Here is a 27,251-nt window from a genome sequence, read left to right on the forward strand (position 1 = left end):
ACTGGTTTTTGTTTTGCTGCTTGTTGGCTCTTTTCTCTAAACAGTTGAGTTGCGTGAGCGACGGGCAGCGCTTCAGAACTGTGAATGGCGGTTGAAAGGTGCACATTTGGCAAGTTGGGGCGGTGCAGTAAGATCGGAAGTGTTCCGCCTTGATCGTAATAGTTCTGTTGAAGCGTGAGATTGAATCGAGTAGAGGATAAAGGTAAAGAGCGCCTGTGGGGAAAAAGGAGCGATTACAGGCCATGAGCGGAAGGTCTTTCAAATTCTCGTGGCGCAGGACGCTGTGTGCGGAAACGGCAGACTTTAAAGCGTGTGTGTCGGAAAGTAAAGTGCGATCTTGTGTGTGAAAAGAGCACAAGAAAGTTGTGCTTGAAGCTGCGCCCTTGAGGCAAGTTGCAGGTTGTCAGGAAAACTGCGATAGTGAAAGCTCAAAAATAAACCCAGAAACTGCTGGCAACACTCAGCAGGTCAGGTCGTATCTGTGGGGAGATACTCACTTTACCGGGGCCTCATTGTGCATTGATTAATATTAAACACCTGCACAAGATGGACGTGTTGCACCTCAACAAGGCTGGGACCAATTTCCAGGCAGGGAAGTTCCTCTTGACTGAACAGAGAGCAATGCCGGCCGTTTTTGGGCGTCAGCTATTTTCAATCTGTATTAACGACTTAGATGAAGGGACCGAGTGCAATGTGTCCAAGTTTGCTGACGATACAAAGATAGATAGGAAAGTAAACTGTGAGGAGGACACAAAGTGTCTGCAAAGGGAGATAGACAAGTTAAGTGAGTGGGCAAGAAGGTGGCAGATGGAGTATCATGTGTGGAAATGTGAGGTTATTCACTTTGATGGGAAGAATAAAAGAATAGAATATGTTTTAAATGGTGAGAAATCATTAAACGTTGGTGAAATTAAAAAGGAAAATAGGAAAGCAAAGAGAGGGCATGAAAAAATAGGCCTCTTGCGCATCCACGATTTTCATCGCTCCACCATTGGCGGCCGTGCCTTCAACCGACTGGGCCCAAAGCTCTGGATTTCCCTCCCGAAACCTCCCCGCCTCTCTACCTCTCTCTCCTCCCTTAAGACACTTAAAACCTACCTCACCTGTCCCAATATCTCCTTATGTGGCTCCGTGTCACAATTTGTTTGATAATCGCTCCTGTGAAGCGCCTTGGGACGTTTTACTCCGTTAAAGGCGCGATATAAATGCAAGTTGTTGTTGTTGTTGGGATGGAGAAAGGGTTTTCTGTCTTTTTATCACTCTTTTCTATCTCTCTATTTCTTTCCTTTCTAGGACTCTGTTTTCCGGGTCTGTTTACTGACACACATTACAATCTGTGTCACTCGGTGTCTAACAATGTGAGGCAATGTGTTTTATTCCCGCTGTGTTATCTCTCTGGCGGTTTGCTGATAAATGTTTAACTCGCGGCCTGTTCCCGTTAATGGTCACAAGCAGTAACAGACAGACAGAGCGTGTCTGACCGCCCTGAGATGTGGAAAAGGCATCAGTTTAGGACAAATGCATCAAATCAAATGTTCATCGAGCACCGAGAGAAACAAAAACCAGAGAGAAAGGCAGAAGGAAATAGAGAAATAAAAGCTAAATACAGACATCCTTGATGTCTCTCTATTCCATCCCCAACCATTCAGTGTCGGGTAAAAATGTCAGTGTCAATAAATGTTTGAGAATCGGCCCAGAGAAGAAGAAACAAAAAACTGCTGAAACCCGGGATCGAACCAGGAACCTTTACATTTTCTGTTAAACGCTCACCCAATTGAGCTGTTTCAGCCCCACTGTGAACTACACTTTGAGTCATCCTCTTGGAATAAAATATAACCCCGGGTGGAATTGCCCCTCCCGCTCATTCCTCACTTCGGGAGAATGAGACCGACCATCAAGGAGAGATTTTCTGATCCTGTCGGTGAATCTCATTTATATTAAACATTCCTTGAACTCTCTGCCGGGGGGATTCAGAGCTGGGGTTCGCCATGAACCAGCTTCCCCTCAATTCCCAGCTTTATCAGTGAATCGACCAATGAACGCTCGAGAGAGCTCAGGTTATATTAATAATAAAAACAGAAAATGCGGGAAACACTCAGCAGGTCAGGCAGCATCTGTGGAGAGAGAAACATCCTTTCAGGCCGATGACATTTCATCAGAACTCTCTCCACAGATGCTGCCTGACCTGCTGAGTATTTCCAGCATTTTCTGTTTTTACTTCAGATTTCCATCATCTGCAGTATTTTTCTTTTGTTTTACAGCTTGTATTAATGTTCTGCTGATTATATCTTAATATTATCTTATTTTTGGCCACTTTAATTAAGTTCACGGACAAATTCTTCCATCATCCCTTCTCCCACATCGCTTCTCTCTCTCATTCATTCTTTTCTCCTTTCAATCCAGAAGAGGGCGGGAATCAGAGCTCACCCCCCCGAACCCTCCGCACACAGACCCCCGTCGACCACTCCTTCTGATCCAAGAGACAATTCAATATATTACACTCTGTATAAACACTGAAAGCTGACACACCAGGTGAGATCGCACGGTGTTGCACACGGAGTGAAATAAACTGAAGTGTTTATAAAAAGTTACAGATCACAACACGTGTCTCTGTCTCTCCCCGCCATCCCGGCCTGTGCTGTGTTATTCGTTCTCACCCAATGTGTTACTGGTAATTTTGTGGAAGTGCATGACGGGATACTTGACCATATTAACTCTTTATTAACTCACATGATAGGATTAGCCACAAACACAAAGTAAGCACAATTGTGTAATTGCGTTTGAGCCTTGGTATGTTGATAATTAGGCCTAGCACAGCCAGGCCTTCCCTGAGAGAAGGACAGAATATCATAATAATAGAGTTGATGAATGGCCATGAAGCCTTGAGACTGGCTCCAGCCTTACTGATAACAAGGAACAGGAATGCAGAGAGAAAGAAAATAGCTGACATCTGCTCAGGCCTACGTGATGGCAATGGATGTTCGGCGGCTGGCTCACTACTTGATTGACCAACTACCTGAGCCAATAAAGAATGTACGTGTACGCCCATATTCTGTAACAGGTGGGCGTTGCCTCATGAATTGTATAAACATGAACTGATTCATTGACTCGGCGAAGTTACACCCTCAACCATTGTTTGAGGTGCACATCCACTTGTATACAAGTTGGGGATCAATAAAGTTTCTCCTTGTACTACTTGTTTGGGTGTTAATGCATTTGTATAGTGTTAAGTTTCGACAGTTTTCATCAACATCTTTGAATGTGGCAGCACAAGTTGGTGAAACCGTTAAAACAGCATCCGGTTCCTTGGCTTAATAATAGAGAAATAGAGCACAAAAACAAGGAAGTTATGTTAAACGTTTATAAATCATTGTTCAGGCCTCATCTGAAGTATTGTGTCCAATTCTGGGCACTATAACTTATTAAGGATGTCAAGGTCTTGGAGAGGATTGAGAGGAGATTTCCCAGAATTATACCAGGGATGGGGTTTAGTTGTGTGGAGAGACTCGAGAACCTGGGATTGTTCTGCTTCGAGCAATGAAGGTTAAGGGTAGAAGTAACCCACGTGTTCAAAATTAAGAGGGGTTTTGATCGAGTAAATAAGGAGAAACTTCACCCACTGGCGGGAGGGTCGGCAACCAACGGACGCAGATTTAAGATAATTGGCAGAAGAACTGGAGGGAAGTGAGGAGGTTTTTTTACACAGCAAATTGTTATGATCTGGAACGCACTGCCTTAAAGGATTGTGGAGCTCGATTCAATCGTAACTTTAAAAGGAGAATTGGATAAATACTTGAGTATCTCTCCACAGATACTATCTGACCTGCTGAGTGTTGCCAGCAGATTCTGGGTTTATTTTTGTGCTTTCACTATCGCAGTTTTCCTGACAACCTGCAACTTGCCTCAAGGGCGCAGCTTCAAGCACAACTTTCTTGTGCTCTTCTCACACACAAGATCGCACTTCACTTTCCAACACACGCGCTTTAAAATCTGCCGTTTCCGCACACAGCGTCCTGCGCCACGAGAATTTGAAAGACCTTCCGCTCATGGCCTGTAATCGCTCCTTTTTCCCCACAGGCGCTCTTCACATTTATCCTCTACTCGATTCAATCGCACGTTTCAACAGAACTATTAAGATCAAGGCGGAACATTTCCGGTCTTACTGCACCGCCCCAACTTGCCAAATGTGCACCTTTCAACCGCCATTCGCAGCTCTGTCGCGCTGCCCGTCGCTCACGCAACTCAACTGCTGAGAGAAAAGAGCCAACAAGCATCAAAACAAAAACCAGTTCTTCAGTTACCATCCCCTGGATCACAAGATTCCACAAGTAAATTTCGTGAACATTCGGGCGGCTGTCTTTCCAGAGACCAGCCCTGCTTTCGTCGTGTTTGTCTGTCGAGCGGTCACGCAGATCGAAATGTGTCGACTGGTTTCAAGGCACAAATGAACATTGGTGTGAATGGGACATGTGCCCAATAGAAACAGCGGTCGTAGCCGAGCAAACCTAAAGGCGTGAGATCCTGAAAGTGAATGTTGGAGTCGGCAATGGAGCAGGAAAGTGTCCATGAAATGGAAGGAGGAAAGTAAAGGCGGCCTATTGACTGTGGAAGGAAGAAAAAGCTGGGAGAAGAGGGGATTTGAACTGTGGAACATCAAGTACAGGCATGTGAGAGAGGTGGGATTTGACGGAATTGAAAGGTTTTCACCAAAACATTTTTCTTTCATGTTCTGAAGATTGATTTCTTGCTGCATCCTCTCAGCATATGTGGCAAAGGAAAAAAATCGGTAAATGAAACTCTGTGGAGACTCGGATTCGCTCCGATGTTACTGCGACCACAACGCAGAGTGTTAATCACAAAACGATCACGACGCAGCACATGAGGTGTGGCAGTTGTGCCCCAACAACATTAATGGCACGCATGACACTGCTGAGAAAAGAAAGATTTTGGTGATGAGGCTAAAATGTTCAACAGCTCAGATTATGGCAGCGCAGAGACTGGAGCCGAAATCCAGCGCCTTCGACCGCTCGGCCACGCTGCCGCTTCACAAGAGTGTTGTCCAGAATCTCGGAACTGGTGATTGAAAAGCGGCTTTCCGACTCTGACCTTTGAGTCCAAGATTTTTGCCTTGAAAGAATCAAATAAAAGGGCTTTCTTTGCACTGTTCTTGCGCCCAGGTGGCTGAGTGGTTGAGGTGATGGACTGCTAATCCATTGAGCTTTGCCAGCATGGTTTTGTATCCCAGCCGCGCCATTACTGCCTTTTTTTAATCGTTCATGGGATGTGGGCGTCGCTGGCGAGGCCACCATTTATTGCCCATCCCTAATTGCCCTTGAGAAGGTGGTGGTGAGCCGCCTTCTTGAACTGTTGCAGTCCATGTGGTGAAGGTTCTCCCACAGTGCTGTTCGGTAGGGAGTTCCAGGATTTTGACCCAGCGACGATGAAGGAACGGTGATATATTTCCAAGTCGGGATGGTGTGTGACTTGGAGGGGAACGTGCAGGTGGTGTTGTTCCCATGTGCCTGCTGCCCTTGTCCTTCTAGATGTGAGAGGTCGTGGGTTTGGGAGGTGCTGTCGAAGAAGCCTTGGCGAGTTGCTGCAGTGCATCCTGTGGATGGTACACACTGCAGCCACAGTGCGCCGGTGGTGAAGGGAGTGAATGTTTAGGGTGGTGGATGGGGTGCCGAACAAGTGGGCTTCTTTGTCCTGGATGGTGTCGAGCTTCTTGAGTGTTGTTGGAGCTGCACTCATCCAGGCAAGTGGAGAGTATTCTATCACACTCCTGACTTGTGCCTTGTAGATGGTGGAAAGGCTTTGGGGAGTCCGGAGGTGGGTCACTCACCACAGAATACCCAGCTTCTGGCCTACTCGTGTAGCCACAGTATTTATATGGCTGGTCCAGTTAAGTTTCTGGTCAATGGTGACACCCAGGATGTTGATGGTGGGGGATTCGGCGATGGTAGTGCCGTTGAATGTCAAGGGGAGGTGGTCAGACTCTCTCTTGTTGGAGATTGTCATTGCCTGGCAATTGTCTGGCATGAATGTTACTTGCCACTTATGAGCCCAAGCCTGGATATTGTCCAGGTCTTGCTGCATGTGGGCACAGACTGCTTCTTATCTGTGGGGTTGCGAATGGAACTGAACACTGCGCAATCATCAGCAAACATCCCCATTTCTGACCTTATGATGGGGGAAAGCTCATTGATGAAGCAGCTGAAGATGGTTGGGCCAAAGACACTGCCCTGAGGAACTCCTGCAGCAATGTCCTGGGGCTGAGATGATTGGCCTCCAACAACCACTACCATCTTCTTTTGTGCTCCTTCTGACTCCAGCCACTGGAGAGTTTTCCACTGAAGCGGCAGCTGAACGGATGGTCTCAATCTTTGTGACAAAATAGTCCAGGAGCTCCTCGCAAATTTTGTGGTGAGGGTGGAGGAGGCAGGGGGTGCAAGAAGTCGGTTTGTGGTCGAGAAGAGATACCGGGGGTATCTTTGGATTCCTGGATAATCCTGGAATAATGAGCAGTTTTCTGTCTCTCTCTGTTTCGGGCTGGTGAATTAGCCCGGGTCTGTTCACAGGGCGATTCTGCGTTTTATTTCTTCCTCATTATTGTGGTTCTGATATCGAGGTGAGGATTTTAAAATCTGCTCGGAGATCAGTGAAATTAAATCGTAGAAAGTGAAAAAGTCCGAGTCAGTTTTTCACTGTATTTTCTTCATTCGATGTTGCTGATAAATGAAAGTGAAGCTTCTAAAGGCAGACCTTCCCGTCGGGGAATTGACCCCAGTCTCCAGGGTGATAAACACTGATACTCACCACGATACTAACGAGGAACTGGTGCCGGAAGGGCATGGACGTTCACCACAGATGCTTCACGTTTCAGTAAATCTGTTTGAGCTATTCTTTTGGTGACAGTTTGTTTAAATTTCCACGGACCACTGTTGAAAGAAGAATTACCGACCACTTTTCCATCTCATGTTGGATCATGATGTGGTGAGTGCGGGAGAGAGTGAGACAGATAAAGACCGACTCAAGAAAACAAAGAAAATATGAGGCACATACACAGACAGAGAGACACAGACACGCATACACATGGAGTGACTCAGAAATATGGAGAGACAGAACATGGATAATTTGGCTGATTTTTGTTCTATTTCTGTCGTAGATTTCGAGAAATCTCACAGATCAATGAGCATAAAACTCGAGGTGTTCAATGCTGTGGAATTTTAATTCACTTCAGAATTATTAATTCCACAAGAAACTTGTTGAATTTTGAAACGCAGAGATGAACACGTTGATAAATGACGGGATCTGAAGTCTCTCAGATTCGAACCTGTGCGAGGGAAATGAATGAAATTTTAATCTGACACCTGAACCACGAGTCAGTTAAAATCACAATCGCTCTGCATCCAGTCTCCAAACAGTCTCTGTTCAATAATATTCTGAAAGCGACAATCAGCTGTTTATTTTTCTCTGTAGTTTTTTTTAGGAAGAAGCTCGGCGAAGACATAAAATTAAAAGTTGGCGTCTTATAAATGCTCACCACGATAAGAGAGAGAAAGAACGAAAGAAAGACAGAGTCAGTTGTTCGTTGTCTAACAAAGAGAAGGAAATGGAAAAGGTTCTTTCAACAGTGGCCCGTGGAAAATTAAACAAACTGTCATCAAATAAATAGTTGAAGAAATTCACTGACACATGAAGCATTTTTAACACCATCTGGGGTGAGTGTAGAATCAATGCAGTAGTTCATCGTTAGTATAGTGGTGAGTATCCCCCGCCTGTCACGCGGGAGACCGGGGTTCAATTCCCCGACGGGGGGATTGAACTTCCGCCGCCTTTCGAAGCTTTTCTCTCATTAATTTCCAATATTGGATGCGGAATGGACAGTGTCAAACTGTTTCGGAGTTTCCCACTTTCCCCAATTTCATTTCACTGATATTCCAGCGGTTTTAAAATCTGCTCTCAGCTTCACTCTTCTCCTCGATGTTCGATTGGCTTCTGTGATGGTGGGAATTTCGGGAGGAGGCCGAGATGGATCGTCCACTCGGCACTTCTGGCTGAAGACGGTTTCTAACACTTTGCACTCACGTGCTGGGCTTTACCATCATTGAGGATGGGGATGTTCATCGAGCCTCTTCCCGTCAGTTGTTTAATTATCCACCATCATTCACAAATGGGTGTGGCAGGACTGCAGAGCTTTGATCTGATCCGTTGTTTGTGGGATCACTAAGCTCCATCAACAGCATGCTGCTTCCACTGTTTGTCAAGTATTCCTGTGTTACTTTCAGGTTATTGGTGTGTGTATGTGTTTATGTAGCTCGGAATGTGTGTGTTTGTGTATGTGTGAATATGACTGTCTGTCTCACTTGTTATATGCGTTTCTGAGTGTCTCTCTCTTTCTTTCTATCTGTCACTTTTTCCCTGCTCCCCAAATAATTTTTCTCTGGACCTTGACTAATAAAGAGATAGAAAGTAAGTCTTCTTTCAACAGTGGCATGTGGAAAGTTAAACAAATTGTCATCAAAGAAGTCGTTAAAATAGATTCACTGAAACGTGCATCCTTTTCATTGCTGTATGTAAGATCTTTCATGTCTGCGCCTGTTCCGAGACCTGTCTCTCTCTGTTTCGGCCTGGTGACAGCGCGATTCTGCGTTTTATTTCTTGCCCATCATTGTGGTTCTCACATCGAGCTGAAGCGTGAGGCAGAGAGCAGATATTTAAAATCGCTGTGAAATCAAATTGCAGAAGTGGGAAAGGCCGAGTCAGTTTTTCATTGTATTTTCAACATCCAATATTTCAGATAAACAAAAGTGAAGCTTCGAAAGCAGCAATAACCTCCTCGTCAGGGAATTGAACCCCGGTCGCCCGCGTGACAGGCAGGGATACTCATCACTATACTAACGAGGAATTGGTAAAGACATTTACCGTATATTCACCAAAGATGCTTCACTTTTCAGTGAATCTGTTTGAACTGTTCATTTGATGACAGTTTGTTTAACTTTCCACGAACCACTGTTGAAAGAAAAATTACCGACCACTTTTGCATCACATGTTGGATGATGATGTGGGTAACGCGGGAGAGAGTGAGACAGAAAGAGACAGATCTTCTCAGGAAAATATAGAAAATATGAGGCACACACACAGACAGACACACAGAAACAGACACACATGCACATGGATTGACTCAGAAATACTGAGAGTCAGAATATGGATAATTTGGCTGATTTTTGTTCTATTTCTGTCGTAGATTTCGTGAAATCTTGCAGATCAATTAAAATGAGCATAAAACTCGAGGTACTCAATGCTGTGGAATTTTAATTCACTTAAGAATTATTAATTCTACAAGAAACTTGTTGAATTTTGAAACGCAGAGATGAAACAGGTTGATGAATGACGGGATCTGAAGTCTGTCAGATTTGAACCAATGAATGAATTTCTAATCTGTCACCTTAATCACCAGTGAGTAAAAATCACAATTGCTCTGCATCCAGTCCTCAAATAGTCTCCGTACAATAATATTCTGAAAGTGACAATCACCTGTTTTTTTGCTCTGCAGTTTTTGTTCAGGAAGAAGCTCGGCGAAGACATAAAATTAAAAGTTTGCGTCTGATAAATGCTTCCTCCCCGTCGGGGAATTAAACCCCGGACTAAGGCGGGGCAACTCACCACGATAAGAGAGAAAGAAAGAACGAAAGAAAGACAGAGTCAGTTGTCGTTGTCTAACAAAGAGAAGGAAATGTAAAAGGTTCTTTCAAGAGTGGCCCGTGGAAAATGAAACAAACTATCATCAAATAAATAGTTAAAAGAAATGCATTGATATATGAAGCATGTCTAACGCCATCTGGGATGAGTGCATGGCCAATGTCGCAGCTCCTCGTTAGTATAGTAGTGAGTATCCCAGCCTGTCACGCGGGAGACCGGGGTTCAATTCCCCGACAAGGAGATTAAACTTTCGCCGCCTTCAAAAGCTTTTATCTCCAATATTGGATGCGGAATATACAGTGAAAAACTGACTCGGAGTTTCCCACTTTCCCCAATTTAATTTCACTGATATTCCAGCGGTTTTAAAATCTGCTCTCAGCTTCACTCTTCACCTCGATGTTCGACTGGCTTCTGTGATGGTGGGGATTTCGGGAGGAGTCCGAGATGGATCATCCACTCGGCACTTCTGGCTGAAGACGGTTTCTAAAACTTTGCACTCACGTGCTGGGCTTTACCATCATTGAGGATGGGGATGTTCATAGAGCCTCTTCCCGTTAGTTGTTTAATTATCCACCATCATTCACAAATGGGTGTGGCAGGACTGCAGAGCTTTGATCTGATCCGTTGTTTGTGGGATCGCTAAGCTCCATCAACAGCATGCTGCTTCCACTGTTTGTCAAGTATTCCTGTGTTACTTTCAGGTTATTGGTGTGTGTATGTGTTGATGCAGCTAGGAATGTGTGTGTTTGTGTATGTGTGAATATGACTGTCTGTCTCACTTGTTATATGCGTTTCTGAGTGTCTCTCTCTTTCTTTCTATCTGTCACTTTTTCCCTGCTCCCCAAATAATTTTTCTCTGGACCTTGACTAATAAAGAGATAGAAAGTAAGTCTTCTTTCAACAGTGGCATGTGGAAAGTTAAACAAATTGTCATCAAAGAAGTCGTTAAAATAGATTCACTGAAACGTGCATCCTTTTCATTGCTGTATGTAAGATCTTTCATGTCTGCGCCTGTTCCGAGACCTGTCTCTCTCTGTTTCGGGCTGGTGACAGCGCGATTCTGCGTTTTATTTCTTGCCCATCATTGTGGTTCTCACATCGAGCTGAAGCGTGAGGCAGAGAGCAGATATTTAAAATCGCTGTGAAATCAAATTGCAGAAGTGGGAAAGGCCGAGTCAGTTTTTCATTGTATTTTCAACATCCAATATTTCAGATAAATGAAAGTGAAGCTTCGAAAGCAGCAATAACCTCCTCGTCGGGGAATTGAACCCCGGTCGCCCGCGTGACAGGCGGGGATACTCATCACTATACTAACGAGGAATTGGTAAAGACATTTACCGTATATTCACCAAAGATGCTTCACTTTTCAGTGAATCTGTTTGAACTGTTCATTTGATGACAGTTTGTTTAACTTTCCACGAACCACTGTTGAAAGAAAAATTACCGACCACTTTTGCATCACATGTTGGATGATGATGTGGGTAACGCGGGAGAGAGTGAGACAGAAAGAGACAGATCTTCTCAGGAAAATATAGAAAATATGAGGCACACACACAGACAGACAGACACAGACACACATACACATGGATTGACTCAGAAATACTGAGAGTCAGAATATGGATAATTTGGCTGATTTTTGTTCTATTTCTGTCGTAGATTTCGTGAAATCTTGCAGATCAATTAAAATGAGCATAAAACTCGAGGTAATCAATGCTGTGGAATTTTAATTCACTTAAGAATTATTAATTCTACAAGAAACTTGTTGAATTTTGAAACGCAGAGATGAAACAGGTTGATGAATGACGGGATCTGAAGTCTGTCAGATTTGAACCAATGAATGAATTTCTAATCTGTCACCTTAATCACCAGTGAGTAAAAATCACAATTGCTCTGCATCCAGTCCTCAAATAGTCTCCGTACAATAATATTCTGAAAGTGACAATCACCTGTTTTTTTGCTCTGCAGTTTTTGTTCAGGAAGAAGCTCGGCGAAGACATAAAATTAAAAGTTTACGTCTGATAAATGCTTCCTCCCCGTCGGGGAATTAAACCCCGGACGAAGGCGGGGCAACTCACCACGATAAGAGAGAAAGAAAGAACGAAAGAAATACAGAGTCAGTTGTCGTTGTCTAACAAAGAGAAGGAAATGTAAAAGGTTCTTTCAAGAGTGGCCCGTGGAAAATGAAACAAACTATCATCAAATAAATAGTTAAAAGCAATGCACTGATACATGAAGCATGTCTAACGCCATCTGGGATGAGTGCATAGTCAATGTAGCAGCTCCTCGTTAGTATAGTGGTGAGTATCCCCGCCTGTCACGCGGGAGACCGGGGTTCAATTCCCCGACGAGGAGATTAAACATTCGCCGCCTTCAAAAGCTTTTATCTCCAATATTGGATGCGGAATATACAGTGAAAAACTGACTCGGAGTTTCTCACTTTCCCCAATTTAATTTCACTGATATTCCAGCGGTTTTAAAATCTGCTCTCAGCGTCACTCTTCACCTCGATGTTCGACTGGCTTCTGTGATGGTGGGGATTTCGGGAGGAGGCCGAGATGGATCATCCACTCGGCACTTCTGGCTGAAGACGGTTTCTAAAACTTTGCACTCACGTGCTGGGCTTTACCATCATTGAGGATGGGGATGTTCATAGAGCCTCTTCCCGTTCGTTGTTTAATTATCCACCATCATTCACAAATGGGTGTGGCAGGACTGCAGAGCTTTGATCTGATCCGTTGTTTGTGGGATCGCTAAGCTCTATCAACAGCATGCTGCTTCCACTGTTTGTCAAGTAGTCCTGTGTTACTTTCAGGTTATTGGTGTGTGTATGTGTTTATGTAGCTCGGAATGTGTGTGTTTGTGTATGTGTGAATATGACTATGTCTGTCTCACTTGTTATATGCGTTTCTGAGTGTCTCTCTCTTTCTTTCTATCTGTCACTTTTTCCCTGCTCCCCAAATAATTTTTCTCTGGACCTTGACTAATAAAGAGATAGAAAGTAAGTCTTCTTTCAACAGTGGCATGTGGAAAGTTAAACAAATTGTCATCAAAGAAGTCGTTAAAATAGATTCACTGAAACGTGCATCCTTTTCATTGCTGTGTGTAAGATCTTTCATGTCTGCGCCTGTTCCGAGACCTGTCTCTCTCTGTTTCGGGCTGGTGACAGCGCGATTCTGCGTTTTATTTCTTGCCCATCATTGTGGTTCTCACATCGAGCTGAAGAGAGAGGCAGAGAGCAGATATTGAAAATCGCTGTGAAATCAAATTGCAGAAGTGGGAAAGGCCGAGTCAGTTTTTCATTGTATTTTCAACATCCAATATTTCAGATAAACAAAAGTGAAGCTTCGAAAGCGGCAACAACCTCCTCGTCGGGGAATTGAACCCCGGTCTCCCGCGTGACAGGCGGGGATACTCACCACTATACTAACGAGGAATTCGTGCAGACATTTACCGTATATTCACCAAAGATGCTTCACTTTTCAGTGAATCTGTTTGAACTGTTCATTTGATGACAGTTTGTTTAACTTTCCACGAACCACTGTTGAAAGAAAAATTACCGACCACTTTTGCATCACATGTTGGATCATGATGTGGGTAACGCGGGAGAGAGTGTGACAGAAAGAGACAGATCTTCTCAGGAAAATATAGAAAATATGAGGCACATACACAGACAGACAGACAGACAGAAACAGACACACATGCACATGGATTGACTCAGAAATACTGAGAGTCAGAATATGGATAATTTGGCTGATTTTTGTTCTATTTCTGTCGTAGATTTCGTGAAATCTTGCAGATCAATTAAAATGAGCATAAAACTCGAGGTACTCAATGCTGTGGAATTTTAATTCACTTAAGAATTATTAATTCTACAAGAAACTTGTTGAATTTTGAAACGCAGAGATGAAACAGGTTGATGAATGACGGGATCTGAAGTCTGTCAGATTTGAACCAATGAATGAATTTCTAATCTGTCACCTTAATCACCAGTGAGTAAAAATCACAATTGCTCTGCATCCAGTCCTCAAATAGTCTCCGTACAATAATATTCTGAAAGTGACAATCACCTGTTTTTTTGCTCTGCAGTTTTTGTTCAGGAAGAAGCTCGGCGAAGACATAAAATTAAAAGTTTGCGTCTGATAAATGCTTCCTCCCCGTCGGGGAATTAAACCCCGGACTAAGGCGGGGCAACTCACCACGATAAGAGAGAAAGAAAGAACGAAAGAAAGACAGAGTCAGTTGTCGTTGTCTAACAAAGAGAAGGAAATGTAAAAGGTTCTTTCAAGAGTGGCCCGTGGAAAATGAAACAAACTATCATCAAATAAATAGTTAAAAGAAATGCACTGATACATGAAGCATGTCTAACGCCATCTGGGATGAGTGCACGGTCAATGTAGCAGTTCCTCGTTATTATAGTGGTGAGTATTCCCGCCTGTCACGCGGGAGACCGGGGTTCAATTCCCCGACAAGGAGATTAAACTTTCGCCGCCTTCAAAAGCTTTTATCTCCAATATTGGATGCGGAATATACAGTGAAAAACTGACTCGGAGTTTCCCACTTTCCCCAATTTAATTTCACTGATATTCCAGCGGTTTTAAAATCTGCTCTCAGCTTCACTCTTCACCTCGATGTTCGACTGGCTTCTGTGATGGTGGGGATTTCGGGAGGAGTCCGAGATGGATCATCCACTCGGCACTTCTGGCTGAAGACGGTTTCTAAAACTTTGCACTCACGTGCTGGGCTTTACCATCATTGAGGATGGGGATGTTCATAGAGCCTCTTCCCGTTAGTTGTTTAATTATCCACCATCATTCACAAATGGGTGTGGCAGGACTGCAGAGCTTTGATCTGATCCGTTGTTTGTGGGATCGCTAAGCTCCATCAACAGCATGCTGCTTCCACTGTTTGTCAAGTATTCCTGTGTTACTTTCAGGTTATTGGTGTGTGTATGTGTTGATGCAGCTAGGAATGTGTGTGTTTGTGTATGTGTGAATATGACTGTCTGTCTCACTTGTTATATGCGTTTCTGAGTGTCTCTCTCTTTCTTTCTATCTGTCACTTTTTCCCTGCTCCCCAAATAATTTTTCTCTGGACCTTGACTAATAAAGAGATAGAAAGTAAGTCTTCTTTCAACAGTGGCATGTGGAAAGTTAAACAAATTGTCATCAAAGAAGTCGTTAAAATAGATTCACTGAAACGTGCATCCTTTTCATTGCTGTATGTAAGATCTTTCATGTCTGCGCCTGTTCCGAGACCTGTCTCTCTCTGTTTCGGGCTGGTGACAGCGCGATTCTGCGTTTTATTTCTTGCCCATCATTGTGGTTCTCACATCGAGCTGAAGCGTGAGGCAGAGAGCAGATATTTAAAATCGCTGTGAAATCAAATTGCAGAAGTGGGAAAGGCCGAGTCAGTTTTTCATTGTATTTTCAACATCCAATATTTCAGATAAATGAAAGTGAAGCTTCGAAAGCAGCAATAACCTCCTCGTCGGGGAATTGAACCCCGGTCGCCCGCGTGACAGGCGGGGATACTCATCACTATACTAACGAGGAATTGGTAAAGACATTTACCGTATATTCACCAAAGATGCTTCACTTTTCAGTGAATCTGTTTGAACTGTTCATTTGATGACAGTTTGTTTAACTTTCCACGAACCACTGTTGAAAGAAAAATTACCGACCACTTTTGCATCACATGTTGGATGATGATGTGGGTAACGCGGGAGAGAGTGAGACAGAAAGAGACAGATCTTCTCAGGAAAATATAGAAAATATGAGGCACACACACAGACAGACAGACACAGACACACATACACATGGATTGACTCAGAAATACTGAGAGTCAGAATATGGATAATTTGGCTGATTTTTGTTCTATTTCTGTCGTAGATTTCGTGAAATCTTGCAGATCAATTAAAATGAGCATAAAACTCGAGGTAATCAATGCTGTGGAATTTTAATTCACTTAAGAATTATTAATTCTACAAGAAACTTGTTGAATTTTGAAACGCAGAGATGAAACAGGTTGATGAATGACGGGATCTGAAGTCTGTCAGATTTGAACCAATGAATGAATTTCTAATCTGTCACCTTAATCACCAGTGAGTAAAAATCACAATTGCTCTGCATCCAGTCCTCAAATAGTCTCCGTACAATAATATTCTGAAAGTGACAATCACCTGTTTTTTTGCTCTGCAGTTTTTGTTCAGGAAGAAGCTCGGCGAAGACATAAAATTAAAAGTTTACGTCTGATAAATGCTTCCTCCCCGTCGGGGAATTAAACCCCGGACGAAGGCGGGGCAACTCACCACGATAAGAGAGAAAGAAAGAACGAAAGAAATACAGAGTCAGTTGTCGTTGTCTAACAAAGAGAAGGAAATGTAAAAGGTTCTTTCAAGAGTGGCCCGTGGAAAATGAAACAAACTATCATCAAATAAATAGTTAAAAGCAATGCACTGATACATGAAGCATGTCTAACGCCATCTGGGATGAGTGCATAGTCAATGTAGCAGCTCCTCGTTAGTATAGTGGTGAGTATCCCCGCCTGTCACGCGGGAGACCGGGGTTCAATTCCCCGACGAGGAGATTAAACATTCGCCGCCTTCAAAAGCTTTTATCTCCAATATTGGATGCGGAATATACAGTGAAAAACTGACTCGGAGTTTCCCACTTTCCCCAATTTAATTTCACTGATATTCCAGCGGTTTTAAAATCTGCTCTCAGCGTCACTCTTCACCTCGATGTTCGACTGGCTTCTGTGATGGTGGGGATTTCGGGAGGAGGCCGAGATGGATCATCCACTCGGCACTTCTGGCTGAAGACGGTTTCTAAAACTTTGCACTCACGTGCTGGGCTTTACCATCATTGAGGATGGGGATGTTCATAGAGCCTCTTCCCGTTCGTTGTTTAATTATCCACCATCATTCACAAATGGGTGTGGCAGGACTGCAGAGCTTTGATCTGATCCGTTGTTTGTGGGATCGCTAAGCTCTATCAACAGCATGCTGCTTCCACTGTTTGTCAAGTAGTCCTGTGTTACTTTCAGGTTATTGGTGTGTGTATGTGTTTATGTAGCTCGGAATGTGTGTGTTTGTGTATGTGTGAATATGACTATGTCTGTCTCACTTGTTATATGCGTTTCTGAGTGTCTCTCTCTTTCTTTCTATCTGTCACTTTTTCCCTGCTCCCCAAATAATTTTTCTCTGGACCTTGACTAATAAAGAGATAGAAAGTAAGTCTTCTTTCAACAGTGGCATGTGGAAAGTTAAACAAATTGTCATCAAAGAAGTCGTTAAAATAGATTCACTGAAACGTGCATCCTTTTCATTGCTGTGTGTAAGATCTTTCATGTCTGCGCCTGTTCCGAGACCTGTCTCTCTCTGTTTCGGGCTGGTGACAGCGCGATTCTGCGTTTTATTTCTTGCCCATCATTGTGGTTCTCACATCGAGCTGAAGAGAGAGGCAGAGAGCAGATATTGAAAATCGCTGTGAAATCAAATTGCAGAAGTGGGAAAGGCCGAGTCAGTTTTTCATTGTATTTTCAACATCCAATATTTCAGATAAACAAAAGTGAAGCTTCGAAAGCGGCAACAACCTCCTCGTCGGGGAATTGAACCCCGGTCTCCCGCGTGACAGGCGGGGATACTCACCACTATACTAACGAGGAATTCGTGCAGACATTTACCGTATATTCACCAAAGATGCTTCACTTTTCAGTGAATCTGTTTGAACTGTTCATTTGATGACAGTTTGTTTAACTTTCCACGAACCACTGTTGAAAGAAAAATTACCGACCACTTTTGCATCACATGTTGGATCATGATGTGGGTAACGCGGGAGAGAGTGTGACAGAAAGAGACAGATCTTCTCAGGAAAATATAGAAAATATGAGGCACATACACAGACAGACAGACAGACAGAAACACACACACATGCACATGGATTGACTCAGAAATACTGAGAGTCAGAATATGGATAATTTGGCTGATTTTTGTTCTATTTCTGTCGTAGATTTCGTGAAATCTTGCAGATCAATTAAAATGAGCATAAAACTCGAGGTACTCAATGCTGTGGAATTTTAATTCACTTAAGAATTATTAATTCTACAAGAAACTTGTTGAATTTTGAAACGCAGAGATGAAACAGGTTGATGAATGACGGGATCTGAAGTCTGTCAGATTTGAACCAATGAATGAATTTCTAATCTGTCACCTTAATCACCAGTGAGTAAAAATCACAATTGCTCTGCATCCAGTCCTCAAATAGTCTCCGTACAATAATATTCTGAAAGTGACAATCACCTGTTTTTTTGCTCTGCAGTTTTTGTTCAGGAAGAAGCTCGGCGAAGACATAAAATTAAAAGTTTGCGTCTGATAAATGCTTCCTCCCCGTCGGGGAATTAAACCCCGGACTAAGGCGGGGCAACTCACCACGATAAGAGAGAAAGAAAGAACGAAAGAAAGACAGAGTCAGTTGTCGTTGTCTAACAAAGAGAAGGAAATGTAAAAGGTTCTTTCAAGAGTGGCCCGTGGAAAATGAAACAAACTATCATCAAATAAATAGTTAAAAGAAATGCACTGATACATGAAGCATGTCTAACGCCATCTGGGATGAGTGCACGGTCAATGTAGCAGTTCCTCGTTATTATAGTGGTGAGTATTCCCGCCTGTCACGCGGGAGACCGGGGTTCAATTCCCCGACAAGGAGATTAAACTTTCGCCGCCTTCAAAAGCTTTTATCTCCAATATTGGATGCGGAATATACAGTGAAAAACTGACTCGGAGTTTCCCACTTTCCCCAATTTAATTTCACTGATATTCCAGCGGTTTTAAAATTTGCTCTCAGCGTCACTCTTCACCTCGATGTTCGACTGGCTTCTGTGATGGTGGGGATTTCGGGAGGAGGCCGAGATGGATCATCCACTCGGCACTTCTGGCTGAAGACGGTTTCTAAAACTTTGCACTCACGTGCTGGGCTTTACCATCATGGAGGATGGGGATGTTCATAGAGCCTCTTCCCGTTAGTTGTTTAATTATCCACCATCATTCACAAACGGGTGTGGCAGGACTGCAGAGCTTTGATCTGATCCGTTGTTTGTGGGATCGCTGAGCTCTATCAACAGCATGCTTTTTGTCAAGTAGTTCTGTGTTACTTTCAGGTTATTGGTGTGTGTATGTGTTTATGTAGCTAGGAATGTGTGTGTTTGTGTATGTGTGAATATGACTATGTCTGTCTCACTTGTTATATGCGTTTCTGAGTGTCTCTCTCTTTCTTTCTATCTGTCACTTTTTCCCTGCTCCCCAAATAATTTTTCTCTGGACCTTGACTAATAAAGAGATAGAAAGGAAGTCTTCTTTCAACAGTGGCATGTGGAAAGTTAAACAAATTGTCATCAAAGAAGTCGTTAAAATAGATTCACTGAAACGTGCATCCTTTTCATTGCTGTGTGTGAGATCTTTCATGTCTGCGCCTGTTCCGAGACCTGTCTCTCTCTGTTTCGGGCTGGTGACAGCGCGATTCTGCGTTTTATTTCTTGCCCATCATTGTGGTTCTCACATCGAGCTGGAGAGAGGCAGAGAGCAGATATTGAAAATCGCTGTGAAATCAAATTGCAGAAGTGGGAAAGGCCGAGTCAGTTTTTCATTGTATTTTCAACATCCAATATTTCAGATCAATGAAAGTGAAGCTTCGAAAGCAGCAATAACCTCCTCGTCGGGGAATTGAACCCCGGTCTCCCGCGTGACAGGCGGGGATACTCACCACTATACTAACGAGGAATTGGTACAGACATTTACCGTATATTCACCAAAGTTGCTTCACTTTTCAGTGAATCTGTTTGAACTGTTCATTTGATGACAGTTTGTTTAACTTTCCACGAACCACTGTTGAAAGAAAAATTACCGACCACTTTTGCATCACATGTTGGATCATGATGTGGGTAACGCGGGAGAGAGTGAGACAGAAAGAGACAGATCTTCTCAGGAAAATATAGAAAATATGAGGCACATACACAGACAGACACAGAGAAACAGATGCACAGAGATTGACTCAGAAATACTGAGAGTCAGAATTTGGATAATGTGGTTGATTTTTGTTCTATTTCTGTCGTAGATTTCGTGAAATCTTGCAGATCAATTAAAATGAGCATAAAAATCGAGGTACTCAATGCTGTGGAATTTTAATTCACTTAAGAATTATTAATTCTACAAGACACTTGTTGAATTTTGAAATGCAGAGATGAAACATGTTGATGAATGACGGGATTTGAAGTCTGTCAGATTTGAACCTGCGCGGGGGAAATGAATGAATTTCTAATCTGTCACCATAACCGCCGGTTAGTAAAAATCTCAATTGCTCTGCATGCATTCCTCAAATATTCTGTTAATTATCCACCAGCTATCACAAATGGGTGTGGCAGGACTGCAGAGCTTTGATCTGATCTGTTGTTTGTGGGATCGCTTAGCTCTATCTACAGCATGCTGCTTCCACTGTTTGCCAAGTCGTCCTATGTTACTTTCATGTTATTGGTGTGTGTATGTTGGTCTGTTTATGTCTGTGTGTGAGTGTTTTTGTAGCTAGAATGTGGGCCTCCATTTTTACAGCTTTTTTATTTTAACCTCTTGGGGCCGGGATTCCTGGGCCTTCTCCTTCACACCACATGAGAGGAGGCGAGAAGGCCCGAAACAGCAGGTAAGTGCCTTTATAGCACAGCTGGTGGCCCGGAGGAGCAGGAGTGCTTTCCGCTGGCCCAACAAGCCAACCTGCCGTGATCCCATCCAGATGATCGGCCGACCCCCTCCAAATCACCGACACCCCTGCACGAACTACGAACCCCATGATCTCCGACCCCTGCAATGACTCCCGAACCCGACCCCCGATGACTGAGCCCTCCCTCCGAGGACTGACCCACCCATGACCTCATGACCCCGTGACCCCCCTCCCCGATAAAATCATGCCCAATGAGTTTGATTCCCGTTGTGTTCTCTCTCTGTCGGTTTGCTGATAAACGTTTAACTCGCGGCCTGTTCCCGTCAATGGTCACAAGTAGTAACAGACAGAGCGGGTCTGACCGTCCCGAGATGTGGAAAAGACATCAGTTCAGGACAAATGCCTCAAATCAAATGGTCTCCCGGCTCCGAGAGAGACAAATTCCAGAGAAGAAGGCAGAAGAGAAAAGAGAAATAAAAGCTCAATAAAGACACTATCTATATTTCCCATTCTTGATGCCTGTCTGTTTCTTCCCCAACCTTTCTGTGCCGGTTAAAATTTCAGTGTAAATAAATGCGAGAATCGACTCAAAGAATGAGAACCAAGCAACAAAAATTGCCGAACACAGAATCAAACCCAGAGACCTTTAGATCTTCAATCTCACGCTCTCCAAACTCAACTTTTTCGGCTCCACTGGAAATTGGACTTTGTGACATCTCTTTGGACAAAAATATAAACCGGGTGGAATTTCCCCTCCCGCTCATTCCTCACTCTGGGGGAATGGGACCCGATCAGATCCCGGAGCTCAGGTTATGTTAATGTTCTGCTGATGACATCTGAATATTATCTTGTGTTTGGCCTCATTTAATCAGGTTCATGGGCACTTTCTTCCCTCATCCCTTCTCCCAAATCGTTTCTTCCCTGAAGCAATGTGGTGCAGCCGTGGCCAAATTTAACAGGAAAAGCCAATTATCGCCTGCTTCCCACAGGAGAAAAAGCTCACCCTGGAGATTCAAGCGGAGCAAATTCCCAAATAACGTTCTCATCTGGGATCGAACCGGGGACTTTTCGCGTGTGAGATAAATGTGATAACCGCTCCACTCCAGAAACCATTGCTCAATTTATCGCATCGTGTGGCTTCTCTGTTAAACAACATCTGTCCCACACTAAAGGCTCTCAATCCTTCTCTTTCACAAACATTTCACTGATCAAAACTTCACAAGTCAGACAGGAAAAAGTCTTCATTTCAAAATCATTAAACTCCCGAAGGAGCTGCGGGAACAGATTGAACGGTGTAACTGAGTACAGAGATACAGAGAGACACCAGCAGAGGGAGGTAGAGAGCGGTGCAACTGAGTGCAGAGATACAGAGAGACACCAGCAGAGGGAGGTAGAGAGCGGTGTAACTGAGTACAGAGATACAGAGAGACACCAGCAGAGGGAGGTAGAGAGCGGTGTAACTGAGTACAGAGATACAGAGAGACACCAGCAGAGGGAGGTAGAGAGCGATGTAACTGAGAACAGAGAAATGCAGAGAATTTGACACCACCAGGTTATTGTCCAACAATTTTATTTGAAAATGACAGCTTTCGGAGGCTTTCTCCTTCGTCAGGTGAGACACCAGCAGAGGGAGGTAGAGAGCGGTGTAACTGAGTACAGAGAAAGAGAGAGACACCAGCAGACTGTGCAGCAAAGCAACCTTTTATCTGAAATCTGAGGCGACATCGAAACTGCACAGAGTGGAGGAAGCATTACTGTGTATCTAACCCGTGTCGTACCTGCCCTGGGAATGTTTGATTTGACAGTGTAGAGGGAGCTTCATTCTGCATATAACCCATGCTGTCCCTGTCCTGCGAGTGTTTGATGGGGCAGTTCAGAGTGAACTTTAATCAGTCTCTCCACATAACTGAAGTCCCTCATCCCTGGCACCATTCTAGTAAATCTCCTCTGCACCCTCTCTAAGGCCTTGACATCCTTCCCAATGTTTGGTGTCCAGAATTGAACACAATACTCCAGCTGAGGCCCAACCAGTGTTTTGTGAAGGTTTGGTATCAATTCCTTGCTTTTGTATTCTGTGCCTCAATTAATAAAGCCAAGGGCCCCATTTGCTTTTTTAAACAGCCTTCTCAACTTATCCTGCCACCTTCAAAGATTTGTGTACATACACCTCCAGGTCTCTCTATTCCTGCACTCCCTTTAAAATTGCACCATTTACTTTTTATTTTCTCTCCTCATTCTTCCTACCATAATGTATCACTTCACAATTCTCTGCATTAAATTTCATATGCCATGTTTCTGCCCATTTCACCAGTCTGTCTGTGTCCTCCTGAAGTCTGTTACTATCCTCCACATTGTTTCTTACATTTCTGAGTTTCGTGTCATGTGCAAACTTTGAAATTATACCCTGTACTCCCAAGTCCCAGTCATTAATATATATCAAAAAGAGCAGTGGTCCTAATACCGAGCCCTGGGGGACACCACTGTATACTTGCCTCCAGTCTGAAAATCAACTGTTCACCACTACTTTCTGTTTTCTGCCCCTTAGCCAATTTTGTATCCACGCTGCCATTGTCCGTTTAATCCCATGGGCTTCAATTTTGCTAACAAGTCTATTGTGTGATACTTTATCCTCCCTTAATCTCTCCCTGCATAGAAACTCCCCGACCCATATTCATGGCCAGTCCCTCGACCTTGCCATCTCACGTGGCCTCTCTACTCCCGATCGTGTCAATCATGGATAAGGCCATCTCTGATCACTTCCTTGTATCCCTCTCCACCCACATAGAATCATAGAATCATAGAAACGTTACAGCACGGAAGGAGTCCATTTGGCCCATCGAGTCCATACCGGCTCTATGCAAGATCAATCCAGCTAGTCCCACTCCCCCAATGCACATCACAGAATGAACTCAGGAATCCCACGCCACTTTCTATGAGCGGTAACAGGCTGCGGTTATGGTGCAGACCGGAACCCAGGGCTGAGGCTGTGGTCATCAGTTACTCTGGGAGTGGCACAGTCTGTTTCATGACTCGCCAAGGGTGAGAGTAACCCCAGGGAGTCAGGCTAGTGTTTAGAAGGGTGTGGGTTCCAGCTCCCGTTCCAGGACTGGGACACATGATCCAGACTGACTGTGTCGTTCTGAGAGGGAGCTGCATCGTGAGAGGTGCTGTCCTTTGAATGAGGTGTTCAGTGGTAATTTGTGAAGAGCAGGGAGTTCTCCCGGTGTCCTGGCCAATATTCTTTCCCCAACCATCAGCACCCAACAAACAGGAGGTCTGCTCAATATCTCATCACTGTTTGTGGGATCTTGCTGTACACAACTTGGCTGCTACGTTCTCTTATAAAACGATAGTGACTGAACTTCTAGTGAAGTGCGTTGGGATGTCCTGAGGATGTGAAAGGTGCTATACAAATGCAAGTTCCTTGTTTCTCACAGTGGGCCGTGTCTCTTTCCTCGTCTCATTGAGACTCTCAGTTAATTGGTCCGTTCTCTCCGCAGATGGGGTTTTACAGTAAATAATAAAAGGACTGCAGTCAGACACTTGGCCATGAGCTGCTGAGTGACCTGTCGGGACATTGTTGCTTGCTTCCCTTCAGCTTGTGGGACTGGGTTTTTGGTGCATTGTCCCTTCAAGTGCTGTGGTTTGCCTCATTTCTCAGTGTGATTATGGTGCGAACTCAGAAGCAGCCACAGTCCGGACTGCAGGCAAATTGGGAGGTTGGGACTAAAAGTTCACTATTCCCACACCGGGAGTCGAACCCGGGCCGCCTGGGTGAAAACCAGGAATCCTCACCGCTAGACCATATGGGAACTGAAATACCAACTAGCAAGAAGGGCACTGAGACTACAACCGGAAAGTTAACGGGCGATTCAAAGGAGGTATTCACAATTATGAAAGGTATTGACAGAGTATTTAAGGAGAAATTGTTTCCAGTGATGGAAGGGTTAATAACCAGAAGAGAAAGATTTAAGGTAAATTGAAAGACAGTCATGGGGGGTGTGACTAAGATTGAGACCATTCATTCAGCTGCCTCTGCAGCTCCCCTCCCTTCCCCGAGCCCACCAAGTTTCTCTCCTATCTCCCCTCATGCCCTCTCTGAGCTCTCTTGACCATGAGACCCACCTCCTGCTCCCTCGACCCTATTCCCACCAAACTGCTGACCACCCAACCTCCCTTCCTGGCCCCATGTCAGCTGACATTGTTAATGTTATCCTCTCCTCAGGTACGGTCCCCCTCCCGATCAAATCTTCCATCATCACCCTCCTTCATAAAAGACCCACCCTTGACCCCTGTGTCCTTGCAAACTACCAACCCATCTCCCACCTCCCTTTCCTCTTCAAAGTGTTGTCCCCTCCCAAATCCATGTCCATCTTTCCCACAACACCATGTTTGAATCCCTCCAATCAGGTTTCCACTCCTGCCACAGTACTGAAACGGCCCTTGTCAATGTCACAAATGACATCCTCTGTGACTGTGTGGAGGGAGATTTAATCTTGATCGAACCCTTGATGTACCTGCCCCCGGAGTGTTTGATGGCACATTGTGGAGGGAGCTTTACTCTGTCATGTACTGTACAGTATCAGTCTGTGATGGAGCAGAGCCCTGCTCTTTAATAGAAATCATTCTTTCGATGAGCCAATGAGCCCCGAAAGCAGCCTCCAAGATCCAAAGTCTGATTTCCATCCCACAGTTCCAGCAGTTAGCGAGGGCTGGGCCACGTTAACAGCAGCTCTCTGTTCCTGGTCTGGAGCTTAGGTGTTGTGTATTGTCCCTGACACAGGGACCAGACGGTGAGCTGCTGGCTCCTATTGTTCTGGGATCATTCCCTGCTGCTCTGTTCTCACCTCTTCACTGGGTCTCAGATTATTACCAGCCATCTTCCTGATCAATAAACAATCGCCAGTCTGACCGCGGAGATTTGAAATGTGTGAAACATTTCATGTGTCTCATCCCTCTCCCTGGACACAAATAAATAGGCCGTCATGAAATGGTCACAGTCCATTTCTTGAGCCTTCTCCTCCTTAGAAGAATCTTTTAAACTCCTTGCTAAAGTGACCATTGATCTTAATGTCCTGTTTTGCGGTATGTTCTAGATTGTTCCAGGTCAGCATTGTAATAATTTGGGGTAGTTGAAAAGTGGGATCATTATATTAAATCAAGATATTTATCACAGCCCCGCCCCCCAAACATTCAAACCACCGTTCAGGAGGAGAACCCCTCTGCTCACTGACCGACATTGGCTCCCAGTCCACCAACATCTCAAATTTTAAATTCTCATCCTCGTGTTCAAATCCCTCCATGACCTCGCCCCTCCCTATCTCTGTAACCTCCTCCACCCCGACAACCCTCCGAGATCTCTGAGCTCCTCCAATTCAGGCCTCTCGCGCATCCACGATTTTCATCGCTCCACCATTGGCGGCCGTGCCTTCAACCGACTGGGCCCAAAGCTCTGGATTTCCCTCCCTTAACCTCCCCGCCTCTCGACCTCTCTCTCCTCCCTTAAGACACTTAAAACCGACCTCACCTGTCCCAATATCTCCTTATGTGGCTCCGTGTCACATTTTGTTTGATAATCGCTCCTGAGAAGCGCCTTGGGACGTTTTACTCCGTTAAAGGCGCGATATAAATGCAAGTTGTTGTTGTTGGGGTGGAGAAAGGGTTTTCTTTCTTTTTATGACTCTTTTCTATCTCTCTATTTCTTTCCTTTCTCGGACTCTGTTTTCCGGGTCTGTTCACTGACACACATTACAATCTGTGTCACTCGGTGTCTAACAATGTGAGGCAATGTGTTTTATTCCCGCTGTGTTATCTCTCTGGCGGTTTGCTGATAAATGTTTAACTCGCGGCCTGTTCCCGTTAATGGTCACAAGCAGTAACAGACAGACAGAGCGTGTCTGACCGCCCTGAGATGTGGAAAAGGCATCAGTTTAGGACAAATGCATCAAATCAAATGTTCATCGAGCACCGAGAGAGACAAAATCCAGAGAGAAAGGCAGAAGGAAATAGAGAAATAAAAGCTAAATACAGACATCCTTGATGTCTCTCTATTTCATCCCCAACCGTTCAGTGTCGGGTAAAAATGTCAGTGTAAATAAATGTTCGAGAATCGACCCAAAGAAGAAACAAAATAATCTAAAAACTGCTGAAATCCGGAATCGAACCAGCGACCTTTAAATTTTCGATCAAACGCTCCGCCAACTGAGCTATTTCAGCCCCACATCAAACTGTGCCTTGGTTCATCCTTTTGGAATAAAATATAACCCCGGGTGGAATTGCCCCTCCCGCTCATTCCTCACTTCGGGAGAATGAGACCGACCATCAAGGAGAGATTTTCTGATCCTGTCGTTGAATCTCATTTATATTAAACATTCCTTGAACTCTCTGCCGGGGGGATTCAGAGCTGGGGTTCGCCATGAACCAGCTTCCCCTCAATTCCCAGCTTTATCAGTGAATCGACCAACAAACGCTCGACAGAGCTCAGGTTATATTAATAATAAAAACAGAAAATACGGGAAACACTCAGCAGGTCAGGCAGCATCTGTGAAGAGAGAAACATCCTTTCAGGTCAATGACCTTTCATCAGAAAAAGGAGATATTCTGTTTTTGCTTCAGATTTCCAGCATCTGCAGTATTTTGCTTTTGTTTTACAGCTTGTATTAATGTTCTGCTGATGATATCTGAATATTATCTTGTGTTTGGGCCACTTTAATCAGGTTCATGGACAAATTCTTCCATCATCCCTTCTCCCACATCGCTTCTCTCTCTCATTCATTCTTTTCTCCTTTCAATCCAGAAGAGGGCGGGAATCAGAGCTCACCCCCCGAACCCTCCGCACACAGA

General features: G+C 44.2%; 7 non-coding genes across 7 annotated transcripts; 2 read left to right on the top strand and 5 right to left on the bottom strand.

The window, feature by feature from the left end:
• The first annotated feature begins 11,982 nt into the window (after positions 1-11,982).
• trnad-guc (transfer RNA aspartic acid (anticodon GUC)) lies at positions 11,983-12,054 on the top strand. The gene has a single exon. It is a non-coding gene; the product is annotated as a tRNA-Asp (tRNA).
• Positions 12,055-13,063: 1,009 nt separating this feature from the next.
• On the bottom strand, positions 13,064-13,135 carry trnad-guc (transfer RNA aspartic acid (anticodon GUC)). Its single transcript has one exon. It is a non-coding gene; the product is annotated as a tRNA-Asp (tRNA).
• Positions 13,136-16,214: 3,079 nt separating this feature from the next.
• Positions 16,215-16,286, top strand: trnad-guc (transfer RNA aspartic acid (anticodon GUC)). Its single transcript has one exon. It is a non-coding gene; the product is annotated as a tRNA-Asp (tRNA).
• Positions 16,287-17,295: 1,009 nt separating this feature from the next.
• On the bottom strand, positions 17,296-17,367 carry trnad-guc (transfer RNA aspartic acid (anticodon GUC)). The gene has a single exon. It is a non-coding gene; the product is annotated as a tRNA-Asp (tRNA).
• A 2,038-nt stretch (positions 17,368-19,405) lies between these two features.
• Positions 19,406-19,477, bottom strand: trnad-guc (transfer RNA aspartic acid (anticodon GUC)). Its single transcript has one exon. It is a non-coding gene; the product is annotated as a tRNA-Asp (tRNA).
• A 4,671-nt stretch (positions 19,478-24,148) lies between these two features.
• Positions 24,149-24,220, bottom strand: trnae-uuc (transfer RNA glutamic acid (anticodon UUC)). Its single transcript has one exon. It is a non-coding gene; the product is annotated as a tRNA-Glu (tRNA).
• Positions 24,221-26,551: 2,331 nt separating this feature from the next.
• Positions 26,552-26,624, bottom strand: trnaf-gaa (transfer RNA phenylalanine (anticodon GAA)). Its single transcript has one exon. It is a non-coding gene; the product is annotated as a tRNA-Phe (tRNA).
• Positions 26,625-27,251: the final 627 nt, after the last annotated feature.

The sequence above is a fragment of the Heptranchias perlo genome, chromosome 35, assembly GCF_035084215.1.
Source record: "Heptranchias perlo isolate sHepPer1 chromosome 35, sHepPer1.hap1, whole genome shotgun sequence".
Taxonomy (NCBI): Eukaryota; Metazoa; Chordata; class Chondrichthyes; order Hexanchiformes; family Hexanchidae; genus Heptranchias; species Heptranchias perlo.